The sequence below is a fragment of the Diospyros lotus genome, chromosome 7, assembly GCF_014633365.1.
Source record: "Diospyros lotus cultivar Yz01 chromosome 7, ASM1463336v1, whole genome shotgun sequence".
NCBI lineage: Eukaryota > Viridiplantae > Streptophyta > Magnoliopsida > Ericales > Ebenaceae > Diospyros > Diospyros lotus.
In genome coordinates this window covers 19,617,153-19,626,145 of record NC_068344.1, presented here as the reverse complement: position 1 = coordinate 19,626,145, position 8,993 = coordinate 19,617,153, and the positions used below count along the sequence as shown (strand labels likewise).

At 34.4% G+C, this 8,993-nt stretch overlaps 1 long non-coding RNA gene across 1 annotated transcript; it reads left to right on the top strand.

The window, feature by feature from the left end:
• Positions 1-202: 202 nt before the first annotated feature.
• LOC127806569 (uncharacterized) lies at positions 203-5,366 on the top strand. Its single transcript, XR_008024444.1, has 2 exons — positions 203-4,838; positions 4,921-5,366. It is a non-coding gene; the product is annotated as an uncharacterized LOC127806569 (long non-coding RNA).
• The last annotated feature ends 3,627 nt before the right edge of the window (positions 5,367-8,993 follow it).

Genomic DNA, 8,993 nt, shown 5'->3' with positions numbered 1-8,993 from the left:
TTGTTGTTAAGCATATTTTTTAATTTTTTTAATTTAATTTTCTATTAAATCACTTATTAGAAATTAAAAAAATTAAAAAAATGTCAAATTGTAAGTGTATGAGTCACTTTTAAAAATGCAGGAGTTTATTTAAAAATTTATCCCATGTTTTCTAACTTATTGTATGATAATGTTTGTATTTTTTAAAAAAAGGTCAATTGGGTTGTTTGGTGTAAAAAAAAATTAGTTTAACGATAAATAATACATTTAATAATATATAACAATTGAATGTCGATAATATTGTTGTCGAATTAGTTATTTATTAAATATAATTTTAAAATTAGAACTACAAATATATTGTTATTATTTGGTTAAAAGTTTTTGTTACTTGGTAAAAAATTTAAAGTAGTTTATGTCTGAAAGTGCAATTAAAAATTACGTTGGCATGTAGTACTGAAAGATGATTTTGTGAATTTTCAGGATAGTTTTTTTGATCAAATATATTATTGAATTTAAAATGAAATCGCATCGCATCGCAAGTGGATTGATAATAAGTGTAACCCAAGAAGGGATGAGATTACTAGAGAATTTTATAAGGATGTCGATGAGTTTATTCAATTTGCGTCTACCTAAAAAAGTTTCATAAGAGTAGAAAAATAGTTAAAGTGCCCATGTATGAAATGCAAGTGTCGGAGGTTCAAATCAGTCAATGAGATGAAAATAGATATTTGCAAACATGAATTCATGAAGGGTTATTATTGGATGCATCATGGTGAAGAAGTGCCGTAGTACCTCCACTGGTAGTTAAAAATGAATATTATAGAAAAAATAATTTATGGATCTATTTAATCCATATGAATAAATGGTAATAGATGCAGTAGGGCGATCAAATGGGCCATATATAGTGCAAGGTAGTGGAAGTGGTTATCAAACTTACAATGTAGATGAAGCATAGAATGAAAATGCACAATCAATTTATGACATGTTGTTTGTTGCACAAGCTCCATTGTATCCGATTTGCAAAGTAGAAAGTAAACTTTCTGCTGCAGTTAGGATGCTGAGTATTAAGTTTGATTACAACATTCTCGAATGTGGTTATAATAAAATCATACAGTTTATGCATCAAACAATGCCAACTGACAATCGTGTGCCCACTAACTTTTATCATACCAAAAAGTTGGTTTTTCAGTTTGGGGTCAGTTGTAAGAAATTGATTATTGTTCAAATGGATGTATGATGTATTATAAGGATGATAAATCCAAGATGAGTTGTAAGTTTGCGATCATCCTCGTTTTAAACCTGTAAGAAGTGGAAAGGGAAAATTTAAACAAATTCCTTATAAAAAAATGTGGTATTTCCCTCTCATACCAAAACTGCATAGAATATATGCTTCCACCATTATAGCTCTGAGCATGAGATGGTATCATAAAATTCGGACGGAGCCTGGTGTATTATCTCACTTGTCTGACGGGGAAGCATGGAAACATTTTAATCAGAAATATCTTAACTTCTCCGCCGATCCTAGAAATGTGAGGTTTGGTCTTTGTGCAGATAGGTTCACTCTGTATGATAAATCAGGTTGCCCATATTTTTGTTGGTCAGTCATTGTGACACCATATAATTTGCCTCTTCGATTGTGTTTAAAAGGAGTTCCTTTTTCTGACTACTATTATTCCAAGACCATCAAATCCGAAAAACGAGATAGATGTTTCTTACAGCCTCTAAGTGATGAACTTAAATTGTTGTGGTACGAAAGAATTATAACTTATGATATATCAATAAAGAATAATTTTTTTATGAAGGCTGTTCTATTGTGGACTGTCAATAATTTTCTTGCATATGAAATGTTATCTAGTTGGATGACATCTGGTAGATTAGCATGTCCGTATTGTATGAAGAAAACTAAAGCTTTCAACCTTAAGTATGGTGGAAAGATACAAATGCATTTCGAAAAAAATAGAGTTGAGAATTCTTCTCCACCACCACGGTTAACTGGAGATAACATTTTTCAAATAGTCTGTAATTTTTCATGACATAGAGTATAATTGGTCCAAACGGAGCATTTTTTGAGAATTACCATACTGAAAAGATAATATAATTCGATACAACTTAGATATCATGAACATTGAGAATGATAATCTTTTCAACACAATAATGAATTTGAAGGGTAAAAGTAAAAATGATAGGAAGGCTAAAATGCACCTTAAAGAATCTAGTAGGTCGAAAGAGCTTGAACTAATAGATCATGGAGGGGGTAAGTATTGAAAACCCAAGGCCCAATCACGTTCATAAGGAGCAGAAGTTAAGCTTTTGACGTGGATAAAAGAACTTAAGCTCCTTGATGAATATGCTTCCAGATTGGGTAAATGCGTTGATATGAGAAACACGAAGTTATTTGGGTTGAAAAGCCATGATTATCATGTTCTCATGGAGCGATTACTCCCAATGGCATTTGCAGCATTACTAGATCGAATTTGGAATCCGATTACTGAGTTATGCCAATTTTTCAAAGACATTTGCTCAACAGTATTGAGGATTGAGCACCTATATGTCATGGAACAAAACATACACATCATTTTATACAAATTAAAACGTGTATTTCCTTCGGCATGGTTTAACCCAATGGAGTATCTGTCAATATACTTAGTTTATGAAATAAAGGTGGGGGAACCAGTACAATACAGATGGATATATCCCTTTAAAAGTTATGTCTGACATAATTTTAACTATTTATTTTTAATAAAATAAATTTTAACTATATTAAAGAGATCTTCGAATGATTTAGGTTCCTCAATACTTTAAAAAAGAAGGTTCACAATAAAGCTCATGTAGAAAGATCTATATGTGATGCATATTTAATTGAAGAGACGTCCACAATTGGTTCATATTATTTTGCAGCAAATGTTCCATCAAGAAAGACGAGAGTCCCTCGAAATGATGATGAGAAAGATTCTTCATATCTACAAATTTTCGTCATCAATTATCTAGGCCGTGTTGCTAGTCCAATAAAAATTAGGTGGATGGATGGAAAAGAGCTTGAAGCCACCAAATTATATGTCTTGTTAAATATTCTAGAGGTCGAATCTTATATTGAGTAAGAATTAAAATTTTAATGAATATATTTATAAGTTTATATTCGGTTCATATTATTTAGAATATATACCACTTTAATTTTTTAACATGTACACCAACATATTGCGTTAGCTATCTTCAAATATCATAGATGCAGAAATAAATAAACAAATCGAGAAACATTTTCCTAAGTGGTTCCATCATCAAATATGTTACTTCATACTAGGTTATTTTTAAATTGAATTTTAGTTATGCATTAAGTGATTCAAACGTTTTCTCATGTTAATTCGAGTACTCAAATTGTTATAAATCCATTAATTCAAAACATAGGATGGGGACCGACTCCAAACATGCGGTATTAGCCAATGTATTTTGTGAACAGATATAAGTTTCATACAATTGAATGGAGTAATAGTAGATCTATAAAAAATTTTAGTGTTTGAGTGTCTAGGACAGGGGTTGGATCCTCAGAGATCTATTATTATGGAAAAATTATAGACATCATTGAATTGGAATATGCAGGCTTATCAATGAAAAGTGTAGTTCTGTTCAAATGTGAATGGTATGATCCAAGTCCTCGGGGAACCAAAATTCATGATAAGTATGGTATTGTGGAGGTTCAATCATCAACAAAGTATAGGAAATATGATCCTTTCATATTTACCCAACAAGCTGAACAAGTGTATTACCCGCCGTACCCCGACACTTGTCGTGATAAACATGATTTGATGGTTGTTATTAATACAAAGACACAGGCTACAATAACTGCTCCCAAAGCTAACATGGAAGAACCTTTCCAAGAGAATGAGATATCAGAACTGCCTCAAATTGATCAAAATGATGTTTAGCAATAAGATGATGATGCAGAGGAAGAATCTATATCAGGAGATGACGAGTAAGAGTTATTTTCTGATGACATAGATAGTGATGATGAAATCATGGATGAATATGTAGAAGAAAATTGATTTACTTTTGAATATGTGAATTCACTTATATATGCTATGATATAATAGATTTTGTATTTTTGAATTTCTGTGACCTTGTACGTTTTAGTATTTTTTTATTTTTCATGTAATTCTCAAAATAGATGTAGGACATTAGTCTCCCGAACCAAACAGGGGTAGGGGTAGTAGGGGTAGAGGTAGACATCAATCTTATAGGGACACACCTTCTCCATATCTCAGTAGTTCTGGTTCACAGTCTTCTCTTTCTGTCTCCACATATACTGTCCCTTCTACTCCTTTATATTCTCAATCATCGCACCCACATGCTTTCGTTCCCATGACTCAATTCCAATAGTCTTTTGGCGAGATGCCATATCCTATAGGTTATATTACAGTTTTACCCATATCCCACCCACCCACGACTGCACCACAATATGTCTTTTCTTCTAAGTTGACTTTTCATCCCCTATGAGGTTCCTACCCATACTCATTTATACTGGCACCCTATGCACATCTTTCATCATTTTCTCCTGCATTGAATGTTAAGCCAACTCTATCTGAGCCAGTTGATACTGATTAAATTGATCACCGAATAGAGTTATCTTGCAATCAGAACTATGATTAGTGAGTATCTTATAAATCATTTTTAATTGATTTTTTGTAATTGTTATACACAAAAATACACGTTTTTACTTTACAAATATTGGTTTTACAGTTTTTTTCCCTGAGATTGGCCCACTAAGTGTACAATCAAAGATTTGTAAGAGATGGTACACTGAAGCTTGGCTTCATTAGGATGACATGCCAGAAATAACACGATGGATGTGGCTGGAAGAATTTAACGTTAGTATAATTGTAATTCTTAATTATATAAAGTTTTAATTTAAAATTATATATATATTTATTCATTTTTAACTTCTTGTAGAAGGAGTTTAAGTGGCAACTCGAGAAGAATGATCGTATATGGATCACTTGGAATAAGTCTGGTTGGAGAAGTTTCAGAAATAATTTGAACAAAATTAAAAAAGATGTAGATAAGGGTCAGTGGATGGATCCTATCGTGCGGCAGGCATTGCGAACAAAGTGGGATGAAGATGAGTACAAGAAGCAAGTAGAACAAAACAAAAAGAATCACGCTTCCGAGATCGATGGTTCAATCCACACAAGCAGATCCATTCCTTTCACCGAGAGTGAAGAGAAGAGCCGAAGAGAATGGTAATTAGTTTTCTTATTTAAATGTAAATTTTATAAACTTATATAGTGATTTATATTTTATTTTATTTTAGCTCATACATTTGTCATGCATGCAAAGGAATTAGTCCGCAAGCCCAATGAATTCAAGGTTTTGAAGAGAATCCACACTTGGAATGATGATCAAGGACAAGAAATGTGGATTGATAATAAATCAAAGGGTGTCGCAAAAATTGTATTTATGTACATTATTACAATTTAATGATTTTTTTTTATGAATTAATAACGTTAATATTTTAATTTATATATGAGGCGTTCGAGAGATTAAATGTAGAAGCATTTTCAGCATCAGTTAGCGGTAGCGGTCCTCTCCGCCTACAGTTGACAAGCATCACATCTTTTATTAGACTGTCTCTAGTAGGAACAAGAAGTGTCATGTCTACAGTCTCGGCTCTCAAGCTAAGCAGTCCTACCAGGTTGGATCCGATAGCAGCTGCAGTGGTTCATATGGGTTGTCATCCAAATTATAACAAATGAGATTGAGAGTCACCCAAATGAACGATGAGCTGCATTTCGCTCGAACCAAGATGACTGAGGTGAGAATTAGAATGTCCAGCTACGTTAATGACAGCAATAGATGATGGCAAGATAGGAGCATATAAATAAACAAATGACGACGTTATAGCAATCTGGATCGTCGACTCAACATGGACCGAGAGATCAATTTTATGATAATGAGAAACAAAATGATGATGATGATGATTGTAATTGAATATTTATTTTGTACGAATTTTAATTTTTTTTATCTTTAAATTAATGATTTTATAAATATTTTTTTAACTTTTATTCAATTAGTTGAAATAAATTGTTAATTATTATAAATTTTATTTATATATATAAAAATTTATTTTTAAATAAAGATAAAATGGAAGCCAATTAATCAATTCCATAATGAACTAGTTAATATAAACAAATTTTTTTATAATAAATAAATATAAAAATTTAAATATAATTTATATTTTTAAAATATATATTTTTTTATTTATGTTTAAAAATTTTATTTTTATTTTTATTTTTTAATTTATTTATTAAAAAATATTATTTATTAATATATTTATATATTTTTTAAATAATTTAATTTATAAATTTATGTTTAAATTTATTTATTTTGATTAAAAAATATTTTTTTTATTTTTTATTTAGCGACAGGAATGAGGCTTGTCACTAATTCAGCAACGGGCCTCATTACCGTCGCTAAATCAGCGATAACCTTCATTCGATCGCTGATTTCAGCAACGGGTTAATTCCCGTTGCTCATTTCAGTGATAGGTTGATTCCCATCTTTGAATCAACGATGACTTTCTTCGCATCGCTGATTTATGAATCAACAACGACCTTCATCTCGTCACTGATTCAGGGACGAAATTGAATCGTTACTAAATCAGCGATGAGTATTATACCCGTCGCTGCCAAAATAATCAGAGAGCAGTCGTGGACTAAGCATTATTATGGCCGAACAACATAAAAATTCTTGCGTATTGTTTGATTGATTGTGTCATTACTCTCTTAAGCTCATGCTCGAGATCATTCTATCAGTACGGGCCGACGAATCACAGTCAACCAATTCCGAAGGTCGACAGTTATAATGACATAAATTGTAAGGACCCCTACCCAGATATCCTAACCACCCGGACTACTCGACCAAAAGCGCCTATGGAAGGAGAAAGAATGAAATACAAGACAAGAACTACCCCGACATGCATACATAAGAATTAAAAACAACGGAAGCTAAGCTATACACATGCATGCACTACGGGTACTTCACTAGCACAACGGTCACATAATAAATAAATGGATACAGACTTCTGTGCCGACATACATGAGACACAAGGAATGACTTGTCATAGTAAAAAATAATAGAGAAAATCCTTCTCATACATCAAAGTCTACTAGGGTTGACGGGGAATGACAGGGACTGACAAAATTACCTGTACACCATACCGACTTTGTCGCTAGATGTTGTCTTTCTTGCCCATGACCCACGTTGCCACTACCTGGAATGATAGAAAGTAAAGTGAGTCGAGAGACTCACCAAGCATAAAAGAAGAAAGGCAGAAAGCTGAACAGAACCAGTAAACTCTCCTAGAACACTAACCCCCAAGTACACACAAGCCATGAGACGCCCAACACAGTATAAAAGCGTAAATAAAAGCACGTATCAGTTCTTGGGGCCCACACAAGACACACGGCACCCAAGTGTCCCATACCAACCTGCCGCTACCCTGAAAGGAAACATAACTCTCCAACAAACCTATGCGCTCCGTCCCGAGTTAGTGCTCCCGTCACCTAAATGCTCGCGTCGGTCCTCCCGACACCCGAGCTGTAGAACACCCGAGCTATGGGCTCTCTCAGAATAGTTCTCTTGTTCGAGACCTATGAACTGTCGATAACAATGCAGTGCACATAAAAATGCAATGGCGTAGTGAGCATTAACGTGATACACCGGCGCCCATACATCCAGACATCAGGTCATGCTCCGCCCACATAGTAAACCACACGCGATGCATATGCCCGTGCCAAATGCAAACTAACCACACTAAAATGTCCATGTCCAAGCATACTCAATAAATGAATACCCTAACATGCATCCCGTATCCATGTGAATATCAAACCATGAATGGTAATACAACATGTCGAATCATACAGTAAATCACATAATGGCAGGGCTAGTCAGCAGTGTCCGACACCAGTCAATGGTCTGTGACCAGGAGTGTCCATTGGATGGTCCACTTCAGAGCCTTACAATAGTCTACTTCAACGTCACCCAACAGCCAACCCATGGCCCACTGCTCGATAGCTCTAGCCTACTCACACCCAAGAAATCCATAAATAAACTCCCACATCTAGGAACCTAGTCCCCAAGTTGGGTTCAGCATCATTCTGAAAGGAATAGGGGCGGTACATAATACCCTGTAGGCACACAACAAATAAAACCCCAACGAGTCTCATATTTAATTTAAATTAAATCATGCTAATAAAATCCTCGATTCTTATAATTAATACGTGAAACCGAAACGAATTAAGGAAATGCATGGGGTTCATAAAATGGAAAGAGCTCACAAAGGTATTTAACCCCAAAAGTCTCCTAATTAAATTAATTAAATAAAATTTGCACAATAACCGTTTGTAACGAACGTAATTAATTTATGGAACCAAATCGAGTTAAGGGAGGATATAAAATTCATAAATCGAATGAGAGTCACGAAGGGAGTAAAGAGCTTGCATTTCTTTAGTAGATTTTGGCATTTTTACGCTCGCACGCCACCAAATTAATAAACGTTGCAAAATAGCATAATCTCCCAAAATTAATAAAATTGGACCCAAAATTAAATTTTAACAGTACAAAATGATTAATGCATATTCCTCTACTTACCTGGCTAATTAAACCTCAATTAAACCGCATTTAATCTTCAATTTCTTCTCCAATTTTTAGCTTCTGTGTGCTGCTTCCTTTTCTGTTTTTCATTCCCTCATTGTTACTCGAGTTTCCCCAGTTTCTTGCTGCAATTCGCAGCATAAAAAGGCAAAGAAGAGGGCTACTAGCGGCTGTCGCGTGGCAGCCCAGCTGGTGCCACCGCCTTGCCCACAACAACGCCATTTTGGGCAAGGTTTTGATTGAAAAATCAACCAAAATCCCCCCCAGCGCACGCAACCCCCATGATTCGATCCCGCGCCTCGCTCACGGACTCCCTTACGCGCGACTTCCTGCACCAGCTGCATCTTCAACGTATAAGCGCAGGACATTAA